Genomic DNA, 25,272 nt, shown 5'->3' with positions numbered 1-25,272 from the left:
GCTTCTTTTGCTTAAGGCTAGCACTCTTCTACCTGAACCACAGCTCCACTTCAGGCTTTTTTGATAGTTTAGTGGAGATAAGAGTCTCATGAGCCGGGTGCCAGTGGCTCACACTTGTAGCTACTCAGGAGGCTGAGATTTGAGGATCGCAGTTCAAAGCCAGCCCAGGCAAGAAAGTCTGTGAGACTCTTATCTCCAAAAACCACCAGAAAACCAGAAGTGGCACTGTGGCTCAAGGGGTAGAGCGCTCACCTTGAGCTGAAGAGCTGAGGGACAATGCCCAGGCCCAGAGTTCAAGTCCCACAACTGACAAAAAAAAAAGTCTCATGGACTTTGCTTTCCAGGCTGGCTTCAAACCTCAATCTTCAGATCTTTGCCTCCTGAGTAGCTAGGATTCCAGCTGCCAGTGTCTGGATTGACTCTGCATTATCTTAATACAACTTGTTTAGAAGTTGAAACAATGTTAGCATATTGAACATTAAATTCCAGTGAATGGTGAATATTTCAAACTTGAAGCCGTAGAAGGCCTCAAACTTCAATATAGTCACCTTAAATCTAGGCAACTGCCCTCTACACATTACAGTCTATTACTGATGTTGGTACCATCTTGAGCACACATGTACCTCCAGGTACCTGCCACTGTACTACTAGAGAAAGACCCTCTCCTAGGAGGCTATTAAAATCCCTACACAGGATGAACATATGAGTCATGGTCCTATTTCACTTGGTGGTCTGAATGAGGCATAAAAAGTATGGAAACTGAGAGTGTGTGTGTATGGGGGAGGGGGTAGGTGACTGGCTTATGTGCACTTGGTATAGGTTCCTGTGCCAATGTAGCCCATTTCTGTGTCCTGTGTTGCTGCTGTTCCTCATTTGATTTCTAGCCACCCTGGCCTGTACTCAATTCTGAACTTTTCATTGTTTCACATCACAAACTGAACATGAAACCAGCTATGCAACTTAGAAACATGAAGTAAATCATCCTGCTCATTTTGCCGGATCCATTGTGAGCATGAAAATCTATCTCAAGAATGCTCCCTTACTCAGCAGGCTGATGTTTGAGCATTGCAGTTTGAAGCCAGCCTGGGCATTAAAGTCTGTAAGGCTTTCCAATTAACCAACAAAAAGCCGGTAGTGGTGTGGCTCATGTGGTGGAGGAAAAAGCCAAATGAGAGAACAACACCATGAGTTCAAGTTCCAGTGAAAAAAACACACACATGCACACACACACACACACACACACACACACACACACACACGCACACGCGCGCACGCGCGCACACATGCACGCACACACGCACGCACACACCTTATGCCTTCAGACACCATCCTGGATTAGCTTGTCCAGAGCACTTACTGTACATTCCATCAAGCTTTCTTCTGCCTTGTAAATTACAAGGCCTTCCTGATTCTTTTCCTCCTTTTTTTTTTTTTTTTTTTTTTTTACAGTACTGAGCCTTGAACTCAGGGCTTCCTGCTTATTATGTAAGTGATCAAATACTTGTGCTACGTCCTGAGACCTCTCATACTCCTCTTTGGACATTGTCTGGGCAAAGCCTTTCTATCAGTTTGCCATTTGGGCATGTGTTTCTCAAGGGTCCAGTTTGGGTCCTTTTTTTTTTTTTTCATCAGTTGTGAGGCTGCCCCTGAACCTTTTTGTGCTCAAGGATAGCACTCTACCACTTGAGCCACAGTGCTACTTTTGGCTTTTGAGTGGTTAATTGGTGATAAGAGTCTCATGGGGGCTGGAAAAGTGGCTCAGCGGTAGAGTGCTTGCCTTGCATGCATGAGGCCCTGGGTTCGATTCCTCAGTACCACATAAGCAGAAAAAGCCGGAAGTGGCTCTGTGGCTCCAGTGGCAGAGCGCTAGCCTTGAGCTGAAGAGCTGAGGGACAGCGCCCAGACCCAGAGTTCAGGCCCCATGACTGGCAAAGAAAAAAAAGTCTCATGGGGACTTTTCTTGTCCAGGCTGTCTTCGAACTGCAATCCTCAGATCTCAGCCTCCTGAGTAAATATGATTATAGGTGTGAGCCACTGGCACCCAGCTTGGGTCCTTTATATACCTTTTGAATTTTTCCCCCGGACTGTTACATTCATGTACTTGACTCAAACTAACCCCACGCAATCCATTATTTTCTCCTCTAATTCCAACCAGGCCAGAATTTTGAATAATTCAAAACCCTATTCCTTTTCTCATCACCAAATCAGCACATCCTTCAGCATTTCTTTCAGCATTTCCAATAACACCACCTTCCAGCTAGTCTGTCACATGGAAAAAACGTAGCATTTTATTCTACACTCTTCTTCATCTACCACATTCTGCTTCTAACCTTCACTTTTGAATCTATTCCAGAAATGATTCTCACACTCTTCTCTAATTCTCCATTTCAAAAGATATTGTGCGCTAGGTCGGGCAAATAGGTTTCTCTTTTTTAAAGTTTTATTTTTTTGTCAGTCATGGGGGCTGAACTCTGGGCCTGGGTGCTGTCCTTCAGCTCTTCAGCTCAAGGCTAGCACCCTACACTTGAGCTACAGAGCCACTTCCGGGTTTTTTTTTCTGCTTATGTGGTGCTTAGGAATCAAACCCAGGGCCTCATGCATGCAAGGCAAGTGCTCTACCACTGAGCCACCTTCCCAGCCCCAAGTTTTATTTTTAATTGACACAATAAATGTACATATTTATGGAATACAACATGTTCTTTTGATACATGCACACACTGTGTAATGATCAAATAAGATAATTAATATAATCTTTCAATGTTCATCATTTCTTTGTAGAGAAAACATTCAAAATCTTTTGCTATTTTGAAATATAGATTATTCTTCACTGTAGCCACCTGGCTGTGTAATTGAACACTAAGGCTATGCTCAGAAAGACTAAGAGGACATGTTTTTTTCATATGTGGATTGCAAACCCCAAATACAACCTTCCATGTAAGCATACACAGAGGCATATGCATATGCATATATAAGTCATATATATGTCATATATATGATTTACTTGACTATAGTATGTACAGGAGTGAAACTCCGTGGATTAAGCCTTTTGAACAATTAACAGTTTAAAGAAAAGTAATCTGACATGAGATTGTAGTGGAGGGGGCTAATTGGCGGCAGTGGGTTAATGGGGACAAATACAGCAAGAATACTCAATGTCATTATGTGATTAAAGAAGTAAAAATGTGAAGTGGGGGGAAAGAAGATGGGAGAAGGGAGAATGATGGAACAAATGACCAATCAAGAAGTTCTGGACAATTAGATAGACATGTTACATTGTAACCTCCTTGTACAATGTTTTGAAATTCAGAAAATAAATAAAATTACACTATAATTTCTTTTAGAAGAACTCTGGAAATTATTCCTGCATCTAACTGTAGCTTAATACCTACAGCAGGTCAATAGCCTTGAGAAGACCTTTTCAGTAGCCCTGATTCAGTCACTCCCCAGGCTACTGCCTCCACAAAGTCCTTCAAAATGGTATGTCCTGAGAAATGCTTTGTTAGACAATTTCCTTGTGGTGCAAACCTCACAGAGTGAACGCACACAGCTCAGATGGCTGCAACATAACAAACTGATATCATCTCATGTGACCACAGTCTGCCTCATATGCAGCTTATCATGGATCAAGACACTGCAATCCGGAGCATGACTAAGCCCCTGCCAGACCAAGGAACAACAGAGGCCCAGTATTCCCACTTGGTACCCATGTTTTGCTTCTAATAAGCTATTCTCCAAATAGAAAGAACCAGCACTCCTTGGTTAATTCCAGGATGGAGAAAAAGAAATACAAGAAGATCCTTCAACACCTTATGATATCAGAAAGTAGGGGAGTGTTGAAGAAAAGATGGGGTGAAGGGGCTAGTCAATTACACCGGAGCAAACTTGAAGCAGCTTCTAATGGCCAAAGCCAGAACAATGTGAAAAAGAAAATAACCACAGGATTATATCATAGCCTACAGGATAAAGCTACATGTCCATGAGTTTTTACTTCTGTAAGTTTTCATACCAATAAAAATGGGGAAGAACTGTTATTTCTTACCAAATAATCCCAATTTACAAAGGCAGAAGTAAATGAGGGGAATTGGAAATTACCATTAGGCAAAAAGAAAATGTCTTTGAAATTACCTTTAAGGTTAGTTTTTAAGACAAAACCAATCATGTTATTTACCTATATGAACATCCTTCATGTTTACCTATGTCCATAGAGTAGAATCTAAAGAGTTTTTTGGTTGGATGTGGGGCTTGAACTCAGGGCCTGGGCACTGCTCCTGGCCTCTTTGTGCTCAAAGCTAGAGCTCTATCATTTGAGCCACAGCTCCACTTCTGGTTTTTTGAGTCATTAATTGGGAGGGAAGGGATGGTAGGAGAAAAACAAAAGAGGAGGTAACAATGCTCAGTAGGAAATGTAGTCATTACCTTACTCATGTAACTGTAACCCCTTTGCACAGTATTTTTACAATAAAAACATATTTAAAAAAATATCACAGGGACTTTTCTGCACAGCCTGTCTTCAAACCTCAATCTTCAGATCTCAGCCTCCTGAATAGCTAGGATTACAGACATGAGCCACTGGCACACAGCAAATCTAAAGGAACACTTAATCTACCCCCACCCCCAGCCTGGCTTACTCTTCAAATACTCCAAGACTTTCAGAGTTACTGGGCTACTGTACCACAATCTCCCCTCAGAATGACCTTTCACCTCCTCTTATCAAAATCCTTCTTCCAAATGTTGTTGCCATGATGCTTTCCTTTATCCCAAACATTCAAGCTTATTAAAATTAAAAGAAAAAAAAAAACGCCACCAGGTGTGGTTGCACAGGCCTATCATCCCAACACTGGGGAGACTGAGTCAGGGAGATTTCAATTTGAGATCAGTTTGAAATTCCAGGCCAGCATGATCTAAATATCAAGACTCAATTTCGAGAAAATAATTAAGTTCCTCAAATACAAAGAAGGCAAGAGCATCCAGCACAACCAAAAGGAGCATAAGGAGACTTGATCACTAAAGGTCGTATGGTATTCTGGATGAGATCTTGCAACAAAAAAAAGGAAATCACATAAGTATGGAATCTAGTTAATACTAAGTCACCAATATTGGTGCACTAATCGTGACAAACATGCCATGTTAGTGTAAAATGTGAATAGTAGAGAAACTGGCCAGGAGATATTGGGACCCTGCTGTACTAACATTTCAATTTGAGCTATGCTACACATTATCTATTGGTTCCCATTCCCAGCACCTCTGAATCCACATTTCTCTGTATTTCAGAGAGTAAAAGGTTGCAGAGCATAGTCCCTAGTTTCTCTGATCCTTAGACTATGGACCAATCTGCTTTTGAGAGATTCGGAAGATGAAAGGGAAGACATTATTATTTTCTATAGCTGTGTATGCATGACGCATCCATTAGTGGATGCCTTGGCAGAAGTGGGCTGTCATGCTCACTGTCTCCTCACCATTTTTGTAAGGTAGAAATCAATGTCTCTTAAAATATGATGATGGTGCCACACACCAGTGGCTCATGCTAGTCAGGAGCTGCAATTTGAGGATTGCAGTTCGAAATCAGCCCAAGCAGAAGAGTCTGAGAAATTCTTAGATCCAATGAACTTCCAAAAAGTCAGAAATAAAGCTATAGCTCAAGTTGTAGAGTGCTAGCCTTAAGCAAAACAAACAAAAAAGAAAAGCTCAGGCACAGTGCCCAGGCCCTGAGTTCAAGCCCCAGGGCCCTGAGTTCAAGCCCCAGGGCCAGCACAAACATAATACCAGTCTAGAAACTCAGCATCCTAAAATACATAAAAGACACACTTGTAACCAGGCTCTAGTGCCTCATGCCTGTAATCCTAGCTACTCAGGAGGCTGAGATCTGAGGATCATGATTCAAAGCCAGCTTGAGCAGGAAAGTTTGTATGACTTTTATCTCCAGTTAACCACCAAAATGCCAGTAGTGGAGCTGTGGGTCGAGTAGTAGAGTGTTAGCCTTAAGCAAAAAGCCCAGGCCCAGAGTTCAATCCCCTAGGACTGGTGCAAATGAAAAAGAAAAAGAAAGACACACTCATGATGTTGTTCAGTAGATTGGGCTTAGTAAAGCAAAGGAGATTCATATATACTAGGAAATAATTTTCCACAGGATTAAAATTTTAAAAGAAAAGAAAAGAAAAATAGACAAATAGGGAAGAAGAAGCAAGACAGACTTCCCAGTAAGCTTTATATACAAAAAAAACCATCCTTTTAGAATTGTTAATTGAGGTTTTATTATGACATAGCCATTAATCAGTCTGCACATGGTCTGGATTACCACTCTTCGGAAAGAATGTTTCAGTGTTTCTTCCACACAACTACAAATCCTACATTGGCTCCAAAGTCAGAAACTCAAAGCTGTGTAGGACTATGTCCTTTGGTCATACCTGGAGCCAACTCCATTTATAATTCTGCTCTGATTGCAGAAACTTATTCTAATTCAACAGAGGTTTTTTTAAAAAAAATATATATATATTTTCTTGACTTCCACTGCTCATGACCAATTGGTCGTCAGAGTGGTGTCTAGAATCTTTTTTATCCTATAATTGTTAATGTTTTCCTAGGCATAAATTATTTTTATCTTAACTTCTCCCATCAAATGGACATGCTTCGTGATAGTAAACCAAAGTCACTCATCATCCCAAACAATAACCAGACATGGTGGTGTATGCCTGGAATCCTGGCACAGATACATATAGACAAGAATATCATGTGTTTATGACCAGTCTGGGATCCTTAGCCAAGGCTTCTCTCTCTCTCTCTCTCTCTCTCTCTCTCTCTCTCTCTCTCTCTCTCTCTCTCTCTCTCTCTCTCTCTCTCTCTCTCTCTCTCTCCCCTCTCTCTCTTTTGTCGGTTGTGGGGCTTGAACTCTAGGCCTGGGTGCTGTCGCTGTGCTCTTCAGCTCAAGGCCAGTACTCTGCTGCTTGAGCCACAGCGCCAAGAGATGAGTCTTGCAGACTTTCCTGCCCAGGCTGGCTTTGAACCGTGATCCTCAGATCTCAGTCTCCTGAGTAGCTAGGATTATAGGTGTGAGCCACTAGTGCCTGACCCAAGGTCTTCTCTTTAACAAGCAAGGGTCGAGCACTTGCATAGTATTCATAAAGCTCTGGATTTTATCCCTAGAACTACATACTTTTAAAAAAAATCCTCAAATATATCAACATTGAAATGTACCAGATTTTAAACATATTTCATGAACAATTGGCTTCAAAATTTTATTTAAGGAATTGTAATACTGCTTTAGAAGTTCATGTTCCTATTACAAGTGATAAATAAATTGTTCATGGTAAAAAAAAAAATATTTTCTCCAAGTTCAAACAAGGATCTTTCTGAGCTACTGAAGCTCACCCTTTCAGTCTGAATGTCCAAGTGGATAAAATCACTGAGACACCAAAGTCACTTATAAAAAATACATTTTGTAGTCAGGTGCTGGTGACTCACACCTGTAATCTTAGCTACTCAGGAGGCTGAGATCTGAGGATCTCAGTTCAAAGCCAGCCTGAGAAAGAAAGTCTGTGAGATTCTTTTTTTTTTTTTGGGTCCAGTCGTGGGGCCTGATCTCTGGGCCTGGGCACTGTCCCTCAGCTCTTCAGCTCAAGGCTAGCACTCTACCTCTTGAGCCACAGCGCCACTTCCGGCTTTTTTTTTTCTTTTTGCTTATGTGGTGCTGAGGAATAGAACCCAGGGCCTCATGCATGCAAGGCAAGCGCTCTACCACTGAGCCATCTTCCCAGCCCGTCTGTGAGATTCTTATCTCCAATAAACCATTAGAAAACCCGAAGTGGTGCTGTGGCTCAAGCAGTAGAGCGCTCGCCTTGAGCTGAAGAGCTGAGGGACAGCGCCCAAGCCCAGAGTTCAAGCCTCACGACCGACCAAAAAAAAAAGGGCCTTGAACTCAGGTCCTTGCACCCTCCTTCAGCTTGCTTTTCCCTCTCATAGTTGGTACTCCATCACTTGAGCCATGCCTCCAATCTGTTATTTTGCTGGGCTTGGGTTTTTTTTTGGTGGGTCATTGGGCCTGAACTCTGGGCCTGGGCACTGTCCCTCAGCTCTTCAGCTTAAGGCTAGCACTCTAACAGTTGAGCCACAGCGCCATCTCTGGCTTTTTCTGTTTATGTGGTGCTGAGGATTCAAACCCAGGACCTCATGCATGCAAGGCAAGCACTTTACCACTGAGCCACCTTCCAAGCCCCTTGCTGGTTGTTTTTGAGATGGAGTCTTGTAGACTTTTTGCTTGAGCTGACTTCAAACTGTGATTCTCAGATCTCAGCCTCTTGAGTAGCTAGAATTACAGGTTTCAGCCACCAGCACCCAACTACTCATAAATTATGTCTCTTATACGTATTGTACCTCAATCGAGAATCGAGGTTTGGGAAGGCTATTAGGGTATTTCTTTTATCATTCCACATGGTTTCTCACTGGAAGATGTGGAAGGGGGGATATTTGAAACAAATAGAAAACAGCTTTTAGCTACATGATATTGATGATGACACATAACCCAAAATGGCAAATTGAGGGATCTATTTTATGGATTTTGCTAAAGGTTTATGTTTTAGTTATTTTGAAGACAGTTCTGCATTTGAACTATTCAGTCACAAAGTTCTATTTTTCCTCCCATCATTATTACTCTAAATACAATTTAACATCATCAAAACTCAACATATTTAATGATAAAATGCACCATCAGCTTTATATAAAAGCCAATGAGATGGAAGTGGCGCTGTGGCTCAAGTGGTAGAGTGCTCTCCTTGAGCTGAAGAGCTGAGGGACAGTGCCCACGCCCAGAGTTCAAGCCCCATGACTGAGACACAAAAAAAAAAAGCTGATGAGAAACTAAAATTTGTTTTGCAACACTGATTCTTTGGTAGTACTGGAGTTTGAATTCAGGGCCTTGTGTCTGCAGCAGGGATTCTTAACCTGAGTACCACGGTCTGCTATAGAAATCAATGCAAGTACTTTGAAGGGCCCATAAACCTGTTGCCATTAAACATGTGTTTGGTACATGAATACACTTTCTTAGGGGAAACTGACAGCTTTCAGTAATCAGGGTTTGGGACATAAGGGTTGTAGCTTGACGGCATTCTTTATTATGACACATGCTAGAACATTTGCTTTAGAAACATGTAGCATCATCCATTAGAAAGAATGTTACGCATTCACCAAGAAATGTATAGACTTGGAAAAAAAATTACATTACATGAAGTAAGTCAGATCCAGAGAAACAAAGGATGGATGTTTTCTCTCATAGGTGGAAGCTATAACTAATCTGTAAGTGTAAAAGTAAATGCATACGGGGTTGTATGCAAGGGTACACAAATGTATCATTTGAAAAGTGGTATTTTCAAGGGAGAATTCAAAAAGTGTAAACACGTGCAGGGTTGTATGCCACTGTACACAAATATACTTCCTGAAGGATGGTATGTGCAGAGGAGAATTCAGACAGTATAATTCTTTAGAAAAACGAACTCACAGTCCAACAAAATGAATACTAGGAAAACGGTACTGGAATGATGTGGGGGGAAGTCAAGGGGAGGGAGAAGGGGAGCGAAGGGAGAAAGGGAGAAAAATGCAGTCACAATATTCAAAGTATATCCTATGGAATTAAGAATTGAGAGGAGGGGTTGGGTTAGGAGGGATGAAGGAGAAGGATGAAGAAGAGGAAATCAGTCAAGATGCATTGTATTCATAAACTGATTTGCTGAGCAGTAAATCATTTATACAACTGCATAAAGATAATAAAATATAATTTAAAAACCATGTATTTCCTTGATATTTGTCTCTTTAATATGGAGTCAGAGAGGCAGATACACTTAAAACAAGGGAAAAGACTATCATTTATGGTCTTTTGAATATGTTGATTTCTTCTTAACTAGTGATGTTCAGTAAAACTTTCTGCAATGAGGAAAATGTATATATTTTAGTAGCTTCTGAACAAAGATCAACTTCAGGACACTGCTAGGAAAACATGATCTAAAGACTAAGCTGAAGAATTCTTTGTTAAGTCTATCTGCTGCCTGAATACCTTCATTCATATAAAAGTTCCTTTAAAGAAGTTAAAGATAGCAAGTGGTTATGAATGGATTAATTGAATTAAAATAGACTCTATGGAGAGCTCAAGTATTATGTTTTTCAAAAAGATTAGATCAAAGCCCAATAAAATAAGCACTAGAAAATCAGTATATACAAGAGGGGTTGGGGCCAAGGGGAAAGAGGTAGACAAATGAAGGGGTAAAGGAGGAGAGAATGCAGTCAAGAATTCATGGTATATACCACAAAATTAAGAAAAATAAGAGAGGGGCTGGGAAGGTGGCTCAGTGGTAGAGTGCTTGCCTCACATGCATTAAGCCCTGGGTTCGATTCCTAGCTCCACATAAACAGAAAAAGCCAGAAGTGGTGCTTTGGCTCAAGTGGTAGAGTACTAGCCTTGAGCTGAAGTGCTGAGAGACAGTACCCAGGCCCAGAGTTCAAGACCCACAACTGACAAAAAAAAAAAAAAAAAGAAGAAATCTTTAAAGCTGTAAGAAAACAAAGAATAAGAGAAAGGGTGGGCTGAAGGGGGGTGAAAATGTTGAAGGGGATGACACTGATCAAGATGCATTGTATTCATAAACTGTTAAATGGTACCTCTTTTGTACATCTACTTAAAGCATAATAAAAATAAGTTAAGCATATAGCTTAAAATCCTCTCCAAAAAAGGGGAAGAGTTTATGTCTATGGGATCTGTGGATACATTTTCTATCTAATAGAATGAACTCTAGGAAGTTTCACAGGAGATCAACTTTGCTCTTTAAAGAACTGTATGTACAGAAATATCACCAGCTTGACTGAGGGAGATGGTGATATGACAGAATGTGATTGCAGATTTTTACTGTCAGGAGGTTTACAGTAGCCTAGCAGTAAATACGTGCTACTTTTCATGGGCTGGGAAGGATTGCTCAGAGAGCAGAGTAGGAAGTCAGAGAGAATTCTTTCCAGACTATAAGAAAGAACAAAGAACTACCAGAATGTAGACAAATGAAATGCAGAATTTCTATCGACTGGTAACTCTTTTGTGCCTCCTTTTTTTGTGCCTGAACTGGGTCTTGAACCCAGGGCCTTGCATTTCTTGCTTGACTTTTTGCTCAAGGCTGGTGTTCTGTCACTTGAGCCATAAATCCACTTCTAGTTTTCTTGCTGGCTAATTGGACATAAAGTCTCTCAGACTTATCTGCTCAGGCTGGCTTCAAACTGCAATCCTCAGCCTCTTAAATCAGCACGTTGCTTCTCATATCTCTTTTTGAGATAGGGTTTCACTATGTAACCCAAGCTGACCTCAAACTTGCTGTCCTCAAGGGCTAGGATTATGGGTATATGCTATCGTGCTCAACTATTTAATCCCTTTTAAAGCATGAATTTCTATAAAAAGTTATATTACCTTCCTACTCCACCATCATAGGATAGATGTGAATGGAGAAGCTAACTTACCTGTTGAGTCTTATGGATCTAAAGCTAGAGAAGAAGTGTATTTGAAGAGTTACAATTAAGAAATTACCTGAGGAGGGTCATCCACATGGACCTTAGATGATAACATCCTGGACTTGAAGCTGATGCCGTAACAGAATGAAAATACTTAGGAACTTTGCATATAGGAGGGAGATGAAGCATTGGATTCCATTTTCAGTATCTGTTATACTGTCATTGTTTCCATCTTGAATAATATATCTCACTCTTTCTCTTGGTTCACTTATGCTGGGTCAAGCCAGCTGCCAAATCATGAGAGAGAGCTCTGTGGAGAGGCCTATGTGGTATGGGACCAGAGCTTTCCAACAATTGTAGAAAAACAATTAAAAGAAGATCGTCCCCTTCCCCCAGCACCACACACAAAAGCCAATCCTTCCAATAAAACTGTAGGCCATGCCAATAACTTGATTGTAACCCTGTGAGAGTCCTTGAGCCAGCAAAGCTATGGCCAGATGTTGATTTATAAAATTCTGATAGATTAAATCATATTTGTTTCCAACAAATGGGAGAAAAGAGAAAGTAAAAACAGAGAAAGGAAGAAAGGATGTTTGGCTTGAATTTAGATTATTTTATTGTACTTCTCATAGTGTATTTCATAACCTTCTCTTAGTGTACTGCAGCAGATAACTGTTTATTATCTGGCCAGATTCCCTTGTTACCCAGATTAATGTTCCTATTTCCCAGCTGTTGGGAGCCTCTGCTGGCTAATGGCTCCCTGGTTTCCACCTTCTCTAAAGAATTGTCCTCAACTGAGAGAAGCACTCACCCCTTTGCTGGAGGCAAGCCAACATTTAGTTGCTATGGAGAGATAAAAGATTAGCCTCCTTGTGTTTGAGAGGAAAGTAAGAGTTGTAGCCTGCAGGTTTTACAAGTCTGAGCACTCCTGGTGCTAAACTTCACCTGAGCCTCCATCCTGGCTTGGCTCTTTTCTGCTTCTTTTCTTCAGTTACAGGTTTTCTGGAAGGCAATCCCTCAACAAATCATAGGCTCTGCCTGAAGAGAACCAAGTGAAGACTAATCTTCCTAAATTTCAGATACCCCAAGTGGCCGTGCCTCACAGAATTGCCACAAATGAAAGAGTATAATTTTATGTCTTCTTAAAATAGTGTATTAAAGCCGGGTGCTGGTGGCTCACACCTGTAATCCTACTACTCAGGAGGCTGAGTTCTGAGGATCGCGGTTCAAAGCCAGCTGGGGGCAGAAAAGTCCATGAGACTCTTATCTCCAATAAGCCACTAGAAAACAAAGTGGTGCTGTGGCTCAAATGGTAGAGCATTAGCCTTGAGCTGAAGAGCTGAGGGACAGCGCCCAAGCCCAGAGTTCAAGCCCATGATTGACCAAAGGAAAAAAAAGTATATTAAACATAAAATAACTGACTACTAACTTTGGTTTATTTCATATGTTTCTAGATTGGTGGTTCATAATCACATTTTCTATTTTTATCAATGAGTACACATTGAAGGTCTACATGACCTTGAGCTATTATTTATACAAATGAGCTTCTGGTCAAAATATAAGTATATGACAGCCCTATCTGGTAGTATATGTTTTGGTTTGTGTTTTTTACAGAATGTAAAAGTACTAAATTCAACACTTGAATCTCATTGCTACCAAAGGGTTCTTAAAATTCTTAAGGTTCTGCAGCAGATAACTGTTTATTGTCTGGCCAGATTCTTAAAACACAGAATTTAAAAATACTAAATACAGCACCTGAATCTCAGTGCTACCAAAGATTTTTTAAAATTCTCTGTCTAGGGCTGGGAAGGTTGCTCAGTGGTAGAGCACTTGCCTTGCATGCTCAAGGTCCTGGGTTCGATTCCTCAGCACCACATAAGAAAAAGCCGGAAGTGGCGCTGTGGCTCAAGTGGTAGAGCGCTAGCCTTGAGCTGAAGAGCTGAGGGACAGCACCCAGGCCCAGAGTTCAGGCCCCACTACCGGACCCAAAATTAAAAAAATAATAAAATAAAATAAAATTCTCTGTCTAAACCATCTCTCATGGTTTGTGATTTAAAGTCTCTCTCTATATACATATATATATATATATATATATATATGTAACTTAATAGCAACTAGAAAAAGTCACATATCCAATCTTTCTCAATAAGTTATTGTCAAATTTAGTCTATAAATACAAATGATAAAATTTGCTTTAGGAAAGAAATGATTCTCTGGCTTATGACAATACCTTGTTTTTTGAGACAGGAAAATCCCTGCAGTTCCCTGCATGCTTTCATGACCTATATTCCTTTACAAAATGGGAGCCACCGAAGATGATTTTCCCACTGAAAAATATGACCACCATGTCTCTTGTATTCTTGTGGTTCTCGCTAACACACATGAGTGTACAATCATAGATACGCCAAGAAAGGTTGTATGGACAGAGGGAAGACAGAGCGACACCCTTTTGTTCTCCATGGGTAAGGGAGTTCTTAGTTGGAAAATTGTAATATGTTGGGAGGCTTTTCAAGAACTCTAGAAGTGAATCCTGCTTGCCTGACTGGTAGATAAGGCCTGTTCTGTTAATGCTTGGCAGTGTCCCTATGGAGGTGAGGCATGCCAAAGCAGCATGGAAGTGTGCTTATATATGTATGTGTGCATGTGTGGATGCATATGTGTGTGTGTGTTAGAAGGTGCAGAGAAGAAAATCTTGCTTTACAGAGTGTCTGCTTTAACCCCAAAACACAGGCCCAGTATGCCAAAACTATCACTGAGGCCCTCTTGCTTGCATGCTTTGCTTTTCAAAATTTGTGGCAGAGAAACATGAAAACCCACAGACGAGAAAAAGGAGGAGAATAGCTGGAGGATTAAACCTGTTCAAAGTAGAACAAAACTATCTGGAATGATTGCCTTAAACCTTTTCCTGGGGCTGGGAAGGTGACTCAGTGGTAGAGCGCTTGCCTTGCATGCTCGAGGCCCTGGGTTCGATTCCTCAGCACCACATAAGCAAAAAGAAAAAAGCCGGAAGTGGCGCTGTGGCTTAAGTGGTAGAGTGCTAGCCTTGAGCTGAAGAGCTGAGGGACAGGCCCAGGCCCAGAGTTCAGGCCCCATGACCGGACCCAAAAAAAAAAAAAAAAAAAAAAAAAAAAAACCTTTTCCTAACCATTAGAATTAACTGAAGAACATGTTGACCACCATTTTTTTTTTCTTGAGAGATGAAATTTCCCCAGGATATTCCACTGGGAGAAGTTTACAGAGCCTATCCTCTCTTCTTTAACATCATCTGAAGTCTGTGAAAAGTGCCAACAATCAACTAGAGAGCAGTATGTGTCAGTCTGTTGGCCCAATTTAGTGGGACATGTCTGGTATTTTTGTAGTTACATAGAATAATATTGAAAGTGTCAGAGTTCCCAGTACACAGTAAAGATAAGTACTACTGGTATTTTAACAATAAAAAAACTTATTAATGATAAAAAAGAAAAAAGATAAGTACTACTTCATGCATTTTCTGTTTCCATTCTGTAGGTAGGTATGGTTGGAGTCACTAGTTTCCATGGTACAGCTTCATCTTATGCCTTTGTCTCAATACCATTACTTTTTTTCAACTTTATTGAGCTATAATCAACAAAAATTATATGCATTTAAAGTGTGCCAGGTGATGTTTTGGTGCATATATTTATTGTAAAATACTCATGACAATTAACATTCTCATCATTTTCTATGGTTACCATTCAGGATTATGAATTGATAGCATTCCCTTGCACACTCAAAACTTTCCTTATTTGGAGAATAAATAATATAGTCTTCCTAATAAATAAGTCATGGTAGGATGCTTTTCAGAACCAGTACAACTAGAAAGTGATTTACAGCACTCTGGAACATATAAGGTTTGTCTAGGTAATCCTTTCTTCCCTCCGAATGAAGGATTCTAAGGATCTAAGAAAGGTTTTAGAGGGCTGATGACAGAAGTCTTTGCTTTCCCCTTATTTATTCAGGGCATAGATGGTATGTCACATGAAATACTAGGCCAAGTACTGATGATCCTCAACCACTTTTTGATATCTTTTCTAGTAAGATGCAACTCTAGGAGTCCTGGAATTGAGTTTCTATTCCATCATTAAGTAGTGTATGATCCAGACTAAAGGAGCCTCTTTCTTCGAAGCCTTGGTTTACTTATCTGTGAAATGAGGTGGTAGAATGCAGCACATATTTTCAAACTTTATTCCCTTCTCTCTAAGATGCCTTTAGAAATGTTCTTTCTTTTGAGACTTAAGTCTGCACAAGACTCATTTGCTTAAGCTGTTCTCCTAGTATCAAAAACCTTGAAGGCTGTACTTATGGAAACAGATACTATACTTAAGATTCAAAAAAGCTGCCCAAATAAAGCTGTGATGGGTACATAGCTCATGGCAGTCAACCAGTGGTATAATTTACAAAAATTCTGGCACATCATGACAAAACTGAGAATAACTGGATTGAGGAAAAGAGAAATACTAAGAAAATCAAAGCACCACAGTATGTTCCGAGAATGGTAGGCAGCAAGCCCTTAATTGCTAGCTGAAGAGTGATATTTTAATACAGTAGATTAAATGGCAGAGAGAAAGAGAAGAGACTGTGAAGAAAGACACTTCCAGAAAACATTCTTGAAATGAACATCATGTAATATCTGTGACAGGTTATAGCCTGCTCAGTTGAGTGAAACCTAAGGGGTTTTTCCTTCTGGAACATTCTTTGATTTCACAACAGAAAACCTAAGAATACCAGTACCCAAGAATGAAAACTTGCAACTTTTTATTGAAATCTTTCATGGAAGATTTTCGTTTTTAGCCAGCTTTGCTTGTGACGAGAAGTAGAGACTTTTTTTTTCCTATCCTGGGAAGCTTTTTTTTTTTTTCCTTTGAAAGCATCCATTTTCCATTCACTGCTGTCAAAATAATAGTCACACACTGGCTGTTGTCAGTTATGGTCATCACTCAGAGACCCAAGCTCTGGAGGAAACAAATGGAAAATGAATCTAAACTGATGGCAATTTTGACTTTTAAAATGATAATTTGTCCAGGTACTGGTGGCTCATGCCTGTAATCCCTAGCTGCTTAGAGGGCTAAGATCTGAGGATTGTGATTCAAAGCAAGCCTGGGAAGAAAAGTCCATGAGACTTTTATCTCCAAAAGCTAGAAGTGGAGCTGTGGCTCAAGTGGTAGAGTGCTAGCCTTGAGTACAAAAGCTCAGGGACAGTGCCTAAGCCCTGAGGTCAAGCCTCATGCCTGACAAATAAATGAATGAATGAATCAATCAATCAATCAATCAATCAATCGGTGGCCTTTGTGTACCATCAGGCAAGGGAAGTGATCCACTAGCACACAATGCCTGGTGCTATCCTTTGTAGGTGTCATTCCATTGGAAATAAGATTTTCTTTTGGAGACCTGAATTATTCCCAATGTCATTGGGAGGTGAGTTTTCCCTTAAATACAGAGATGCTCATATGGACCAAGCAGGGACAATCAGATCCTTGAGAAGTAGAATAAGGCAGATGTAAGCCCTCAAATTGTCAGTGATAAAAGGTAATTCTCAAAGATAATACTAATCTGAGAAAATGCACCCATCAGAGAAAGCAGGCACAAAGCTGGAAAACTGAAAAAGTGATCCTACAGTATTTGAACCCTTAGTTCCAGTATTCTTCAGTCTCATTAGTATAATACTACCATAAAACAATGAAATCTTCCTTTCTCCCAAACTGGTTCAAGATGGCTCCTGTCATGTGTCATTAAGAGTTTTGTCTTAAACTATTAACAGTCCAATGAAAATTTTTGAAGTGAATTTCAATTCATATTTGAATGAATGACTAAAACATATGGTATGACATGTGGTTTGGGAAAAGAAATTGGTTTCTGTGTTATCTCCAATTCTTTCTCTCTTTCTCTCTCTCTCTCTCTCTCTCTCTCTCTCTCTCTCTCTCTCTCTCTCTCTCTCTCTCTCTCTCTCTCTCTTTCTTTCTTTCTTTCTTTCTTTCTTTCTTCCTTTTTTCTTTCTTTCTTTCGTTGTGGGGCCTGAATTCTGGGCCTGGGCACTGTTCCTCAGCTCTTCAGCTCAAAGCTAGTGCTCTACCATTTGAGCCACAGCACCACTTCCAGCCTTTTCTGTTAATGTGGTGCTGAAGAATGTTTCATGCATGCTAGGCAAGCACTCTACCACTGAGCCACCTTCCCAGCCTCTCCAATTCTCTATTTTAAAACATCACTGTACTCAGATTTAAAACATATTAATAAGCTGCTCCATAAATTTAAGGAACCAGCTTGTTTTTTTATGCTGGTACCTGGGCTTAAACTCGCGGCCTTGTTCTCTGCTTTCTTACTCAAAACTGGTGCCCTACCACTTGGGTCATACCTTCAGTCCAGATTTCCTATTGGCCAGTTGGAGATAGAGTCATAAACTCTTCTGCCCTGGCTGGTTTCAAACTGAGATCCTCAAATCTCAGCCTTCTGAATAGCTGGGATTATAGGCAAGAGCCACTGGTGCCTAGCTCTGGTTTCACCATTTAATAAAATACATTAGATTAGACTTAGAAAAACATTAATATGTATAAAAACTCATGCATTGACTTTCTAAATATTAAACAATGTTCACATTGTTTCATGACACTTTTGTTTCAGACACATATGTGTATATATATATTTGTATACACATGTGTGCATTTCATATATAGTCCATAATTTCTCTGAACTCAGGATGAACTCTATAATGAATGGAATGGAATAATTAATTGCCATCACACATACAGGATTTTGTTATGGTTTGAATATGAAATGTCCTTCTTCTCAGGCTCTTGTGTTGAATGTTTGGGCCCCAGCTGATTGCTCTGTTTTGGACGGTGGTGGAAACATTATCAAGTGGGGCCTAGTTGGTGGAAGTAGGTCACTTGAGGTATATTTTTGAAGGTTTTACGTGGTTACTAATGCTTTCCTCTGTCTGCTTTCTGTCTGCCGTAAGTGAATAGCCTCTACCACATACTCCTGCCATGACATGCTCCCCCACTACAGGCCCAGATATATGGAGCCAATTGACCATAGATTGAACCCTGTGAGCTAAAATAAATTCTTCCTTTTTAAATTGTTCTCTTGGGTATTTTGTCAGAGCAAGGAGAAAAAATACAGGCAATTTATATAAATCACTTAATTTAATAAGCATATTCACATGAAACTTATTCAAAAAGAAGGAAGGAATGAAAACACTATTTGGCATCTCTTTGAATCGTTATTATTTTTTTGATATGGATCTTGGAATCACTTTCTAAGTGTATACCAGGCATGTCCTATTCGAACTTTACATAACACAATCAAATAAGGTATAGGAACTTCTTCATTGTTAAAGAAAGTTAAAAAAAAAAAGTAGGCATTTTCAGACCCAAAATGCCAATGTCTCCTAGAACTCCTTATCTTCAAAGAAATGCTGAGCAGGGAATTTTATTTTATTTTTTTAAATTTAATTTAATTTTATTTGTGAACATACTGTATAGAGGAGTTACAATTACATGGGCAGGATAATGTGTACATTTCTTACCAAGCATTGCAGCCTCCTCCTTTGTTTACCCTTCACATCCCTTCCCAGCCTCCCCCCTCCCCCCCAATCCCAATCCTTCTCCTTCCCCCCTTCCCCCCCCCCCCCCCCCCGCACCGACGTTGTAAAGCTCGTTTTGGACATGACAACTTGTACTTCTCATTGTTGCAACAGGTCCTCCTGTATCCTTAAACAACTGGTTTTTCCCCATCTCCTCCACAAGTTATACTGACATCAAATATAGTGAAAGCAGGGGTTATACTGTGGGGGAGGGACATACAAAGCAACAAAGAGATAATCTTATAAATGCGTTAGAGACACATGCATGAAAGAAAAAAACATTAAAATACACATCTAAGGGTTCATTTTCCTGACATCACATTATCTGACCTTTTCCGCTTGACTCATACATATACTAGATATTACAAATAAGGGAAACCATGGGACCTATGTTTCTTTGGGCCTGGCTTACTTCACTTAATATAATTTTTTCCAAGTTTTTCCATTTCCTAACATGAGGAGGGAATTTTAAATGAGAAATTAAAGCAGGCAGTAAATGAGGCCATTCCTAAGGGCTAGGCTTTTCTCTCTTCCCTTGGTGAACATGCATACAATTTCTCAAATAGTAGCAAATGGTAACTTTTGGTTTTATTGTAAAATTTTGAACAAATAATGACAATGATCTCCACTTGGAATTTTCTAGTTTGTGAATCTGAGAAGGGCAATTTGAGGAGGTACATTTGCCCTTCAATTCATCCAATTGCTAGATTGGTTTGGCCCAATTCCACAAAATGCATTGAAAAGTAACTATAGGCTGAAAAAGGAATTAATTTCAAAAATCAAGCAATTAAGATTCTATTTCACAGTCCACTGAGCCACGTGGCGTGGGTGTACTCACATCAAAAGCAACTAAAAGTTCTGGATGAAATTTTTAAAGAGAATTCAAATTTTATTTTGAGCTTATAAAAAAAACAAGGAATGCTCAGAGCCAAAACCTCTGCAGAAATGGGATCCTGGTCAGGGTGAATAGATATAGAAGTTCATCTCTCATTTTGAAGACAACTGCCCCCAAATTGGGCTTTAATTTCCATAGATTGGAAACCTCCAGGGACCAAAGATCTCTCACCTCCCCTCACATAAATTTGATATGTTCATACCCTATGCTCTCAGTGTAGATTGAATTGGAAATAATCCACCTCTGTAGCATGGGAGCTACAGAGAAAATTTCTTTCCTTGTTCCCTGGCACTGACTGGAAGCTAAAATAACCCTCCCCCCTGGGAATTCATAACCATATTATTGTAGCTATTATATTATCACTCAAATCTCATTAGCAATCATTAAAACCATAATTACATTATTGCACACCTATTCATTTCAAAAACATTTTAAAAATCTTTGTCAAGTGGTAAGTAATGAAAACATATATTGGTAGTATAAGTTGAAGTGAACATAACCTCTTTAGTAAACTACTTGGGAGTACTAAACTAAGTCAAAGAAAAACATACACTATGATCCCACTAGTCCACTCCTATGCATTTATTGTGGGGAAATTCCTGCACATTGTTCCAAGGGAATGGACAAGTATTCTACTAACAACACTCTTTGTAAGACCATACAACTAGCAACCACTCAAATGCACATCAAGAATAACTTGAACAAACTGTGGCACATGTACACAGTGGGGTCCTCTAGAGTAATGTGAATGTGGTTTGCTTAAACCACAACCACATGCAGCAATATGAACAAATTCCAAGCATCTTATGTTGAGTTAAAAAGAAGCAAATTGTAGAATATATTCAGTATGAGATGACAAATGCAAAGGTCAAAAGCATGCAAAAGGAAATAACATAGTTTTAGAAATATAAACATTCTGCAATACTATAAAGAAAATTGAAAGAGTAGTAAGCAGAGAATTTAGGGTATTGGTTACCTCTGAGGAAGCAAGGGAAAACATAGCGTCCAGGAGAAGATTAGCAGGAGGTACACAGTAATATTTACCTTTTTTGTTTTTTGGGTTTTTTTTTTTGCTTGTCCTGGGGCTTGAACTCAGGGCCTGGGCACTGTCCCTGAGCTCAAGGCTACTGCTCTACAACTTTGTGCTCAAGGCTACTGCTCTATAGCTTTAACCATGGCACCACTTCCAGCCTTTTCTGAGTAGTTTATTGGAGATGGGAGTCTCATGGACTTTCCTGCCTGGGCTGGCTTTGAACCATGGTCCTCAGAGCTCAGCCTCCTGAGTAGCTAGGATTTCAGGCGTGAGCCACTAGCACATGGCTTATCATCTTTTATGGTGATGTTATTATTGAACTGACAGGAAGGCACAGTAATGTTTGTTATTTTTTATCTTATATGTAGTATACAAATATTCTTCTGTTCTACTCAATATTTGATTTAAAAAAAACAAACCAGAGCAATTAATAATCTTTGATGTAAAATTTGTTTGTTAGGTTTGTTTCTCATTTGTTTGCAATTATCAGACCTTGTTTATCCTAGAAGTTCTTAAGAAGAACCATTTGGTCCTCCAACTAAAAGGCATATTTTGCCAATAAAATTAGAGTCTTAAATCTGGAAATGCTTTCGCAAGATCATCTAGTGCAGGAGCCAGCCTTGCACTGAGAGTGTCCCAATGAAAACTCACAGTTTGGAAACATAGCCATCTGAGGCTACTCTCAAGCTGTTGTCAATACTTCTTCTCTTTAGAACCGTCCAAGAATCTTTCCTTAAAATCAACCTCAAGTCTTTCTTACTTTAACATATATGCTATAAAAAAGAAGTGACATGCCAGTGGCTCAAGTCTGTAATGCTAGCTACTTAGGAGGATTTCTGTTTGAAGCCAGCCCAGGCAAAAAAGTCCATGAGGTTCTTATCTCCAATAAACTACTCTGAAAAGGCCAGAAGTGGCACTGTGGCTCAAGTGGTAGAGTGCTAGCCTTGACCACAAAAAGGCACAGAGACAGATCCTAAGCTCATAGAAAAGCAAAAACACAAAACAAAACAAAACAAAAAGCAGAAGTTGCTTGGCATTGTGATGAGTACTTGTAATCCCAGCTACTGAGGAGACTGAGGCAAAAAGATTGTGTGAGCCCAAGAGATCAGGGACAGTTTATGCAACATAGTAAGATACTGTCTCAGAAAAAAAGATGACCAATATTGCTAATGTTCCTAACACATGCACAAGTAAACAAATAAGTAAAAAGTTTATTGAATATTAAAGTACAAAGTAGTTCATCTTGAATATATAAAAGAGATTTGTAAGACTGAAGGAAATTATATATATATATATATATATATTTTTTTTTTTTGGTCAGTCGTGGGGCTTGAACTCTGGGCCTGGGCACTGTCCTTCAGCTCTTTAGCTCAAGGCAAGTGCTCTACCACTTGAGCCACAGCACCACTTCCGGCTTTTTCTGTTTATGTGGTGCTGAGGAATCGAATCCAGGGCCTCAGGCATGGAAGGCAAGTGCTCTACCACTGAGCCACCTTCCCAGCCCCAGGAAATTATATATAAGAGAAAAAAAACTCAAGTCCGGGGGAATTAATCTGTGTAATTTAAAAAGTGAAAAAGGACCATGATAGAGTCATGGAAAGCTGATTTTCTAAGCCTCCGAGCCCATTTTGAGATATCATCCAAGCTTACTGAACCTGCTAATGTTCCCATGAAGCTGGAGGATGCTGGCAAGAGGCCATTTTGGGACAAAGAGGAGATCTAAAGCACTTTTCAAGGTTAAAAATCTGTGGTTCTGCTAACACAATCTTTGGTGAGTGAATAGTGAAAAGAAAGATGGAGCAAATGCCTCTTAGAAACTGGACAGAGCCAGGTCCAGTAGCTGACATCTGTAATCCCAACTACTAAGGAGGTGGAGAATGAGAGGATTGTGCTTTGAGGCCCATCTCAACCAATAAACTGGATAAACTGTTGTTGAGTGTGCTTGTCATTTCAGCTACACACTACGTACAAAAATTGAGGTCCAAAGTTAGCCCTGGGGGAAAATGTGAGCACCTACCCAAAATTAAATACACACACACACACACACACACACACACACACACACACACACACACACACACACACACACACACACACACACACACACACACACCACTTTGGCATGACTCAAGTGGTAGAGAATCTGCTTGGCAAGTGCAATGCCCTAAGTTCAAACCCCAGTACATCCCACACACATATACACACAAAATGGCAAAGAAATAATCAAAAGATAGTCATAGGCATGCAAAAAAGATCATCTCCTCAGGCCAGAAGAAGAGGGAAGGTCTATGGCTTTCAATCTATTGTTGGTTACAATGCTGTGTTCCTGCCTCTTCCCTGGTATAATGGAAAGTTAGGAGAGAGGCACCTCTGAGAATATCAATTTCAGATGGCTCAGAATCAATTCCAAAAGAGAAAAACCAAGAGGTTTCCATGCAGTCCTTTAAAAAATGAGCTGCAGATTCTGTCACATATGTTGCTAGAGGCTCAGAGCACAGACATACAGATGTGCCCGAGCTTGTTAAATGCAATGACAGTGAATATCAAACAAGCAAGCACCCTGAGGTGGGACCAAATCACTGTATGGTTACCACTGCAGTTCCAGGCTTTACAAGTGCCATAGGATTCTAAAACACTGATGGTATAGATACTATTCCGGCATCAGGGAAGAAAAATACCTAGTAGAAATGAATAAAGGAGCTTTAGGAGGAAAATAAATCTTAAGACTGAAGAGAAAGATGGTTTGTTACATAATATAGAGAATATAAAGAATGCTAAATTGTAGGGCTCAAACAGAAATCAGGAACTAGGGTCATAAGCCACTTGTCTCCTCTTCCCCAAATTTTCCAATCATGTCCACTACTGAAGTTATCCCAGTTTCTTTAAATGACCTTTCCACACATTTTATTTTGTTTGTCAGTCTGTGGGTGGAATTCAGGACATCGCACATACTAGTGCTCTACATCCTCACCCCTGAAGATTTATTGTGTGTGTGTGTGTGTGTGTGTGTGTGTGTGTGTGTGTGTGTGCGCGCGCGCGCGCTCACAGAGTTTGTACTTAGATTCTGGGTACTGTCCCTAACCTTTTTGCTCATGGCTAGCACTCTATCACTTGAATCTCAGCCCTACTTCTGGTTTATTTGGTGGCTGGTTCATTGGAGATAAGAATTTCACTAACTTTCCTGCCCAGGCTGGCTTTGAACTTCAATCCTTAGATCTCAGTCTCCCAAGCAGCTAGTATTACAGGTTTGAGCCACCAGTACCCAGATTAACTCATTGCTTATTGTTGCTAACTTTATGTGCTGTAAAATAGTGATATTTCCTTTCTTTCTGGCTGAGCAGGAGGTGCCATCTTGGGAGTAGACAATCTGCCACAAGGAACGCAAGGTTCGGTGCAAAGAACCCTAGAGCCAGGACATCTACCTAAGGCTGTTGATCAAGCTGCACAGGTTTCTGGCCGGAGGAACTAACTCTACCTTCAAGTTGTGCTGAAGAGGCTGTTCATGAGTCACACCAGCAGGCTATCTCTGTCTCTGTCTCGGATGATCCGGAATATGAAGCTTCCTGGTTGGGAGAACAAGATGGCCGTGGTGGTCCACCATGCATCCGTGATGGTACCCAAGCCCAAGCTCAAGGTGTGCTCACTGTGGGTCGGCACCCATATCCTCAAGACTGGGAACTGGCAATGGATTCCCCTATAGGCCACTGCACGATCCTGCTGTCTGGTCCTTGCAAGGGCTAATAGGCGAACCAGCATGTTGGCAAGACTCTGGGAACCCCACACAGTCACATCAAACCATGTGTGCGCCCCAAGGGCCAGAAGGAAGTTCGAGCATGCCAGAGGCTGACAGGCCAGCAGAGGCTACAAAACCTAACCCTGTACTTTACCCCATTATTGAAGATATTTCCGATGCCAAGTAAAAGGAATGAAGGAAGGAAGGAAGGAAGGAAGGAAGGAAGGAAGGAAGGAAGGAAGGAAGGAAGGAAGGAAGGAAGGAAGTCTTCAGGCTCGGATAACTTCACTGGAGAATTCCACTAAACATTTAAAAAAGAATTAACCATGCCAAGCACTGGTGGCTCACATCTGTAATGATAGCTACTCAGGAGGCTGAGATCTGAGGATCGCAGTTCCAAGCCAGCTCAGGCAGGAAAGTCTGTGAGACTCTTGTCTCCAATAAACTACTCAGAAAAGGCTAGGAGTGGTGCTGCTGCTCAAGTGATAGAGCCTTGAGCACAAGGAAGCTCAGAAACAGCTCCCTGGCCCTAAGTTCAAGCC

The 25,272-nt window shown here is 40.4% G+C and overlaps 1 protein-coding gene and 1 pseudogene across 1 annotated transcript in view; one reads left to right on the top strand and one right to left on the bottom strand.

Moving 5' to 3' along the window:
* Srpx (sushi repeat containing protein X-linked) overlaps window positions 1–25,272 on the bottom strand; it is a 76,898-nt gene that overhangs the window by 28,833 nt on the left and 22,793 nt on the right. The gene's annotated exons all lie outside the window — the stretch shown is intronic.
* On the top strand, window positions 20,584–24,871 carry LOC138839268 (large ribosomal subunit protein eL18 pseudogene; annotated as a pseudogene).

This window comes from Dipodomys merriami, unplaced genomic scaffold (genome assembly GCF_024711535.1).
Source record: "Dipodomys merriami isolate MVZ:Mamm:240054 unplaced genomic scaffold, mDipMer1.0.p SCAF_3, whole genome shotgun sequence".
NCBI classification, from domain to species: Eukaryota; Metazoa; Chordata; class Mammalia; order Rodentia; family Heteromyidae; genus Dipodomys; species Dipodomys merriami.
The sequence above is the reverse complement of the archived record's forward strand: the minus strand, read 5'-3'. Positions and strand labels throughout refer to the sequence as shown.